The sequence below is a fragment of the Hippocampus comes genome, unplaced genomic scaffold, assembly GCF_001891065.2.
Source record: "Hippocampus comes isolate QL1 unplaced genomic scaffold, H_comes_QL1_v1.1 scaffold36, whole genome shotgun sequence".
Classification (NCBI taxonomy): domain Eukaryota; kingdom Metazoa; phylum Chordata; class Actinopteri; order Syngnathiformes; family Syngnathidae; genus Hippocampus; species Hippocampus comes.
In genome coordinates this window covers 1,790,076-1,798,452 of record NW_017805695.1, presented here as the reverse complement: position 1 = coordinate 1,798,452, position 8,377 = coordinate 1,790,076, and the positions used below count along the sequence as shown (strand labels likewise).

General features: G+C 41.6%; 1 long non-coding RNA gene across 1 annotated transcript in view; it reads left to right on the top strand.

Moving 5' to 3' along the window:
• Positions 1–2,860: 2,860 nt before the first annotated feature.
• LOC109523045 (uncharacterized) overlaps positions 2,861–8,377 on the top strand; it is an 18,026-nt gene continuing 12,509 nt past the window's right edge. Inside the window, exons 1-2 of the long non-coding RNA XR_002169688.1 lie at positions 2,861–3,073; positions 3,353–3,414. This is a non-coding gene — a long non-coding RNA (uncharacterized LOC109523045). The remainder of the gene's footprint in view (positions 3,074–3,352; positions 3,415–8,377) is intronic.

The window sequence follows — 8,377 nt, the reverse complement described above, 5'->3', positions numbered from 1 at the left end:
GGGGGGCTGGGGGGGGTGGGGGGGTTGATCTGCACCTTCTTATCTGACACATGCACTATTAAAACTGATATTGAGTCATTCATTATTTGTGGCCTCCCACAGAATTGCAGTCTGTCCACCTGACAGCCTTCTTGTGTTTAAATGCATTTGCATAGCGTTGCAATGCCCCCTAGAGGAGAAAGAAGCGCAGTCTCATTTTCACTGTCATTTGTGACCATTTGTATAGATTTGTTCAATCTGTCATGTGTGGTGTTGCAATGTGATGCTGCTTAATCTTAAAATGTAGATTCTGATTGATATCACCCAGTTTTAGGGAACAGTTCTATGTCGTGAAAATGACCCAGAGCTCAACATGCCTATCTATACAATGCAGTCTAGCTTTTATTAGCAAATGTTCAAAAAGCCTAGAGTCTGAAAATAAAAAGCAAGCCTCCATATTAGAGACATGTGGTTCTTAATCTTTTTAAGACAAGTACCACCTAAAAAAAATCCAAGTGTCACCATTATGACTCAGATTAAAATACAATTGCATAGTGGACCAAAGTGTTCATGAAAAATGAGGGCAGTGTTTTATTCCTAACACTATACTTAATTGTATTGTCAGCCACTGAAATATTATGCACAATATAAACATTGACAAGGCCATGAGATACAGAGACATTATCACACGGTATTTAATATATGCTGTAATGTATTGTGCCTAAATGTAAAAAAAAAGTACTAAAATGTTTGAATGTGTAAAACAGATCTTAAAGATGAAATGCAGATGTGTTGTACTTTAATCTTAAATGCAACTTAACTGTACAGTACTGAACAAACTGTACTGTGTTTGAAAAAAAAAGGTTTATTCCACCGCAACATTACGCATACAGTTGTTTACAGTTAATTCAGTGGTGAGAATAACTGATTTTAAGTCAAAACATGCTTTTTGTTTTCACTCAAGGAATCAGCACTTAATCAGCTGCCAAATTCCACATGTCAGTTAGCGTGGCTATTCTATGAATGTAATCCTGGTAATGCTGTTAACTAACTTTAAACACTGGTGTGATAATGCTTTTGTGTAGTCCGGCGGCTTGACTTCGTCCACGACTTGAAAGTGGCGGATCTTCCTCCCACCCGCCTATTGGTCGCATCCAACACAAAGACCCTCGATGTTAGAGCTGTACTGTGTAAATTAGTTAAATTCAGACAGTTTACAAAATAGACAGTTGACAAAAGATTTACTTGGTCGTGTCATTTCACACTTGAGGATGGGCAAGCACAGCAGAGACTTACTGCAAATGTTTGGAGCAATAACTTAAAAAGTGAATTATACCCTTAAAAGATTTCCTGGAAATTGTGACGATTAGTATTAAGACAGCCGTTCACCGAGTGACACAACAGAACTCACTTCTTTCACGTTACGTAGTGTACACAGTTCTGCAGTTTTCATTAGTCGCCAACTGTTTGCAACTAATTTGGTTGCAAAAACTTACGACATAGCCTTTCCATTCCTTCCACCTGAGACATGGGAAAGTCTTAGCGCAGGAAGGGCCGTTGCAGTCGAAGTACAGTGTCCATAAAGTCTCTTTACCATTTCAAAAATGTATTAAAAATGCAATTGATTAGATATTTTATTCAGATTTGCTCTTTTGTATTCAGTGTTTATTAAAGTTTTTTATCACACTGCATTTGTGTGTTTCGGGGACCCTGTTTGTGAAAGAGGTGATGTTGAATGAACCCCTACAAAAGTTCTGCAAATGTTTACCTTGACCTTTTAACTGAATATGTGGCACCACAACCGAATGACCTTCAAATTTTTCAGCAAGATGGTGCACCACCACGTTGTGCGCATGTTCGTGGGTTCCTCAATCAAACATTTCCAGATCGGTGTATTGGGAGGGATGGGCCAATTTCTTGGCCGCCACATTCACCAGATATCACTCCCCTGGACTTGTTTCTATGGGGCTATGTTCAAGATATCGTGTGTCGAACAAAGATAAGGGACATTACTGACCTAAAGCAAAGGATTACTGATGCCATTGCCACAATTGAGGAGGCTATGCTATAGCGAACATGGCAAGAAATCGAGTACCGTCTTGATGTGCTTCGTGCAACTAATGGTGCCCATGTAGAAATGTATTAAAGAGGTAAAAAAAAAAGTTCATAAACGCTGAATACAATAGAACAAATCTGAATAAAATATCTAATAAATTGCATTTTTAATACATTTTTGAAATGATAAAGAGACTTTATGGACACCCTGTATGATGCCTTACTGGAAGCACAAAACCGTAAACCTCCCAAGAAGTTGACTGTGCTCGATTCCCTAGAACCAGGTGTGGAATTGGGCCTTGGTGGTCGTGAAATTGCCGCTGTCCTTTAAGGAGCTGTGATAATGATTCCCCAGGCATCAAATCCCTTGCTGTTGGATTCCTTGGGCGCGAAAGATATTTCTTGTTAACTTCCCCTTCACGACACTTAGACTTCTTGACTTTTCAGATTTGAACTATAGGCACGACCACGTCGACATATTTTCCAACGCCCCGAGAATCCACTGTTTACCCTGGATTGTACGTAAACATCAATATAATGACCATATTTTCCCCACTAAATAGTGAAAAGGCTTTCATTACAACGAATTGTGGGTAGAAAGCTGCCGCCGCGACCTTGCTTATGAACAAAGTGTACAGTGCGGGTTCCCCTCTGTTACCTAGCAATGCTACTTATTGACCCGGTGCGTACATCATTGTACTTCCGGGGGCACGCATCTGGTAAACGGAAGCAAATATCGCTGTCTGTGAAGGCTAATTGTCTCTCACTTGCAAAATGGATCTGAGGGAGAGAGAGAGAGAGAGAGAGAGAGAGAGAGAGAGAGAGAGAGAGAGAGAGAGAGAGAGAGAGAGACGGTTCCAAGCCCCACAAGCAGAGGATGCAACTTTCTGCCTTTAAGTGATAAATCTAAGACCTCCGGAAGAGTCTTGGAATAGAAATAATTAGCCAAACGTACTCCGCGCCTGCTTTTAAATGATGCACTTCAAGGGTGAGAGTGCTTGCTTGAGTCAGAGCGCAGAGGAAGTGGATTTTCGTTCAAGTGTGTACACCGTATCCTGTATAACCTTCTCTCCCGCCTCCTTTCGCTTGTGTGTCATTGTTAAGTGTGGGCACTGTGCAGCATATAACGTATCAGGGGACAGTGGGATGCGTGTGACCATGCTTTGATAGCATGTCAGAGTGAATTAGCCTCTGTGTGGCATCTGGCTGGCACACACCACAGCCTGCCCTCTGCCCACCACACTGCATATGTGCCCAAGATTAGAATTAATAACCAGCACTGCCAATCATGCTTAAATCACAATAAGTCTGCATTTAGGGGGCGCTGGGAGGTCACAGGCATCTGGGCCACTCGATAGCCAATCTGGAGCAACTAATAAGGTAAGTATACCAAAGTGTGTGTGTGTGTGTGTGTGTGTGTGTGTGTGTGTGTGTGTGTGTGTGTGTGTGTGTGTGTGTGTGTGTGTGTGTGTGTGTGTGTGTGTGTGCGCGCGCGCACGCATAGTTTGCTCATTTCAGTGCTAGTGGTGGCAGCTGCTCTGGTGGGCCGCCGAGACTTGACAGAGTTTATACTCTAAAAGAAAAACTGCAGGACAGCACACCAACTGCCGAGCCAGATATTCACAATGGATTAGTGGGTGTATCTGTACACACAGAAGTCAGTGTAACTTGAACGAATTTACATCCACAATTTCATACCGATGCTCTGACAACAGATGGACAGGAACAATAACATGTACCACATATGTGAGTAATTTCTATTCACTATATAGAACTATGTACTTATATAACGATTTTATTTTAGTGACATGATGACACTGTGCTCCATACTAGCCATATCCAAACTTCGGTCCAGGGGCCATTTGCGGACCATCATCCATTTTTCAGTGGCCCGAGACACATACTAAAAATGAGATTTGGCACAGCCCACAAGGTGGGTTAAATAAAAAGGTTACAAATGAGAATGCCGAAAAATAAGTGACACGACTATGAATAAAGTGGATCACAAACCGTACAGCTTTTTCGTAAAGATAAAAATAAACGACTAGCGACTAAAATGAAAACACAAATTTCCTTCAAAATACTGGTGAAGAAAGATAATTCAATTTTAGAACCAAACACTGTTTCTATTGAAGACATAATGCAGCTGGTTATGGTCATTGTGCAACACCCATGCACTCATTCAAACACAAATCTGAGAGTGCTTTTAGATTATGATTATTAATTTTACTCAGAGTGTTTAGTTAGGATGTGTGGTTATTGACAAAATGAAAGGGTTATGAGTTTCTCTATCTTTTGAAAAAGGAAAAATAAAGCTTGTCACAACTCGCTTATAACCAAAACAAACATACTTTAATTTAAAAAAAAAAGAATAAAAATTTGGATTTTGCTCATGTAATAATAATAATGATGACAGTGTTGGCTTTGAGCGCTGGAAAATTAAGGGTGACACACAGTGAGTGATGCAAAAATGTCCCCCATGATTACCAAGATACTTGTGCATTCGCTGTCTCCTTTCTCCCTCCAGAAACACTAAGCTGTAGCCATATTGCAGTGACCGCGTTCAACCGCTTCTTTAATATGCAGACACATCCCGTAATTGCAATCAAAACAACAAAACAACATATGTCAGCCCCCCGGAGACTGGCAGCAGCGTGTCCTGCAGGCTCCACAAATGAAGAGTGATGCTTGACAAATGAACACTAGATTGGCTACGTAAATACGATCTCTGTAAATTCCCCCAATCATAATTTTGTATTCACAGCATCCATTAGACCTGAGAATAGGGGGTAGTAGTACAAAAGAGGGTTGCGGGCAGATGGGAAGAACAAAGGAAAAACAGAAAGACAGAAGTAAGATCATCATTGAATCCTTACCACACTGGGGACTGGATTAGTAGTCCGATGCTACACTCTTCTCCCAAAGCTGGACCGCTATATCAATCAGCTGCAGAACAGTCTGTAGTGCAATGTTGTGGTCCCGTGTTCGTGGATGCAACTACAAGATGTTCCCAAGGCCAAGTGAGCGCATCGACTAATTTGTAATCCAGCAACAACTGGCACATCCCAGCCATATGAGGTTGGGTACCATTGTCATGTATCAGAAGGAACCGAGTGTCCCCTGCACTGCAGCTGCAATGGGTCAGATGATCTGAAATATTGTCAGAAATGTATCGTGTGATAATGCGAGTCATGAGTGCCGTTGACACAACACACATCATTACAGCAGTTACTGAGGAGATATGGTCATTTATCAGTGAGGAACATGGAATGGAGTAGACTAGTGAAAGCGAAGATTCAGAATCGAACATGAAGGAATCAGGTGACAGGGAGTTATGATATATTGGCACAAATCCAACAATAATATTTTAAAAAGTTACTGGCACTTTTTTTTTTTAAATCAAATTTTTCCAAAAACATGAGTCACTGGTTTCGATCTGCCAGTCATGGACAGAGTTGTGCTCAAAAAATTACAAGCCTTGGCAGAATTTGTAAGACTGGCAATTTTGGGGATAGTATGACTGATCATCCGGGAATTTTTTTGTTTCGTGATCACGGTCTGATGAATCCACTTGTTGACACACATACAGTCCCCATCCAAACGTATTACAAGGTCAAATCCTTTGTTTTTGGTGTACACTTAAGACGTTTGGGTTTCAGATCACATGAATATCAGACTGAAGTTGAGAATTCCAGCTTTTATGATGGTCACAGCAGAATGAATTCTGAAGTCTACAAAACCATTTTGTCTCGCAATTTACAGAAAAGGGGTGGCCCGGTGGTTGACTGGTTAGTGTGTCAGCTCACGGTGCAGAGATGCATGGTTCGTTTGCTGCTCCGGCCTTCCTTTGTGGAGTTTGCATGTTCTCCCTGTGCCTGCGTGGGTTTTCTTTGGGTACTCCGGTTTCCTTCCACATTCAGAAAACATGCGTCTATCCATCCATTATCTGTACAGCTTTATCCTCACAAGCAGGAGGCTTTGAAGGACCCAGCCTGCTAAGGGTCCTTCGCAAGACGCAGCATAAGAATTTGGACACTGCATTTGTTTTTTCTTGTGTCTGCTGTATAGTCAGTGTGGGTGATTCTACTTTGGTGGGAACAAGGGATGATTGGTGGATGGACATTGGCTCCCCTGATTGGTGGCACCAGAGGCTCAACCCACCCCTGAAGCAGACCTGTAATGACAGCAGGAGTGAACCTCCCTCTCTCTCTCTCTCTCTCTCTCTCTCTCTCTCTCTCTCTCTCTCTCTCTCACCTTCCAACCAGTCACAACTCTGAGGAATGTTTGAAAGCCATCTGGTCTCCGAAGTATGGCCCAACTGCCATTTTTATTACTGCGCTTCCTCTTATTTTTGTTAGTCAGGTAAGAACTTTGACGAGTTCAGACACAACTGCCATGAAGATTGCTGAGGATGTATTCTGAAGTGGCCATCACAATCTCTCTCTCTCAATTTCATCAACCCAATCAGGGGAGATATCAAACGTGCAGTTCATGTACGACAACCCATAATTCACGGCCATTTGGCTATTTACCAAGAAGACTGGGGCAGCTTTACCACCTGAGAAAATAAAGGGCCTCATCAACAATCACAAAAGACTGAACGCCAACATTAGTGCTAAAAGGGGCAATCCATGAGAAAGGCATGCTCAATAATAGTGAGAATAAGAGGTACACAAGATGGATGGATGGATGCCAGATGCATTGTGGCCCCACACAGCATTTCTGCCCCTCTTGTGAGATCCAGTAGCTGTTTCCACACTACAGCTAGGCAATAATGGCTTTGCATACGTAAGCATTCGGGGAAAAAAAAATCACTATTGAAGGTAGCATAAATAACATTTATATTGTTATATGTCATATTGCAAATGTCCCCAGTGTGGGACAAATAAAGGTTATCTTATCTTATCTTATCTTTTTACTTTTTAAGGAGAACACCGCAGTGCGCCACAGCTGCACGGACTGAAATGGAATACACAGGTCAAGAAGGCTGCTTCAAAATAATATGCAAATGTCTCGAGCAAAAGTGGCCACACCACACAAGCTAAAAACTCGTTTGCTAATGCAAGCAGTCGGACTGTGTTTAAACACGAAAGAATGCTGGGTTGTTTTCCTAACCCTCTCGCTAGGTAACTGTGAATTTTGAGCAGAAGGCGTTACTTTTACCCAAGGTTGGAGTAATTACTTTACCCCAGCAGATTGGGTTGAAGATTGGATTTGGGTGGGCTGAAGACTTCAAGCTGTTCGCCATTTTGGACAGGTTTAATTTAATCTTTACATAATATTGACCGCTGTCTTTATTTGTTCATTTGTTTTCATTTTGTATTTTAGTGTTGATATTTATCCAACATAATAAAACTCAAGAATTGTCTCAAGCCAGCGGAGGATACAGCATACGCACGTGCACGAACGATCACAATAGTAACATCTTTAATTCAAATTGACATTGAGCCAGGAAAACCCATGATTTGTAAAACAGACCGTGAGTACTGTAATATCAGGAGATCTTACTTTAGAGGGTTTAAAGAAAACTCATCTAAATGTAAACAGAAAGCATCTAAGCAGACACCTGTCTCACGTTGCAAATAAACATGCTGAGAAAAGTCACCAATTATACAAAACGATCAAACAATGGATGGGAAATAATGTACCACCTTGTAATACTCGGTAGATGCCACTAGATGGAGGCAAAGTCACTTCAAAATGTTGGCACTCCAAGGCACCGAGGAACAAATCGGGTGATGCAGTAGTTTTCAGCTGAAGAAAACAACATTGAGTCATTTTTGCAACTCTGAAAAGTCCATTTCATTTGTGCAGAAAAAAAAATTGAATTGTCCAAATATTTGACAAAAGGGAGATTATCTATTTCTGTTAAGTCTCATGCACTGATGCAACTCAATAGTCGACACTTTAAGATAAGATCACCTTTATTTGTCCCACACTGGGGAAATTTGCAGTCTACAGCAGCAAAATGGTGGAGGGGGGGGGGGCAATTTATTTCACTTCTGAACCGAATAATTTATTTTTAAAAAACGTGCGGATGTTAAATGTAGATGCATTCATCCACAGTCAGCAAGAGCATATCAATATAAATAATATCTGTACTGTGGATTTTGTAAACGAGGAGTAACTACGGAGATACAAACACAATTCCTAATTACTTCCTGTGGAACTGGTTGAGAAGTATAATTCTCAAACTGTCTCGGTGGCTCTGCTGGAGATTTTTGCAGGGTTCAGTTGATCTTCTAATGAATGAGGAGTGTGCTTTCAGACCTGCTCGGTGTGCCCAAGTGCCCTAGGACAGGGGTCCCCAACCGCCGGTCCGCTGGGAGGGGTCCGCGCCCTG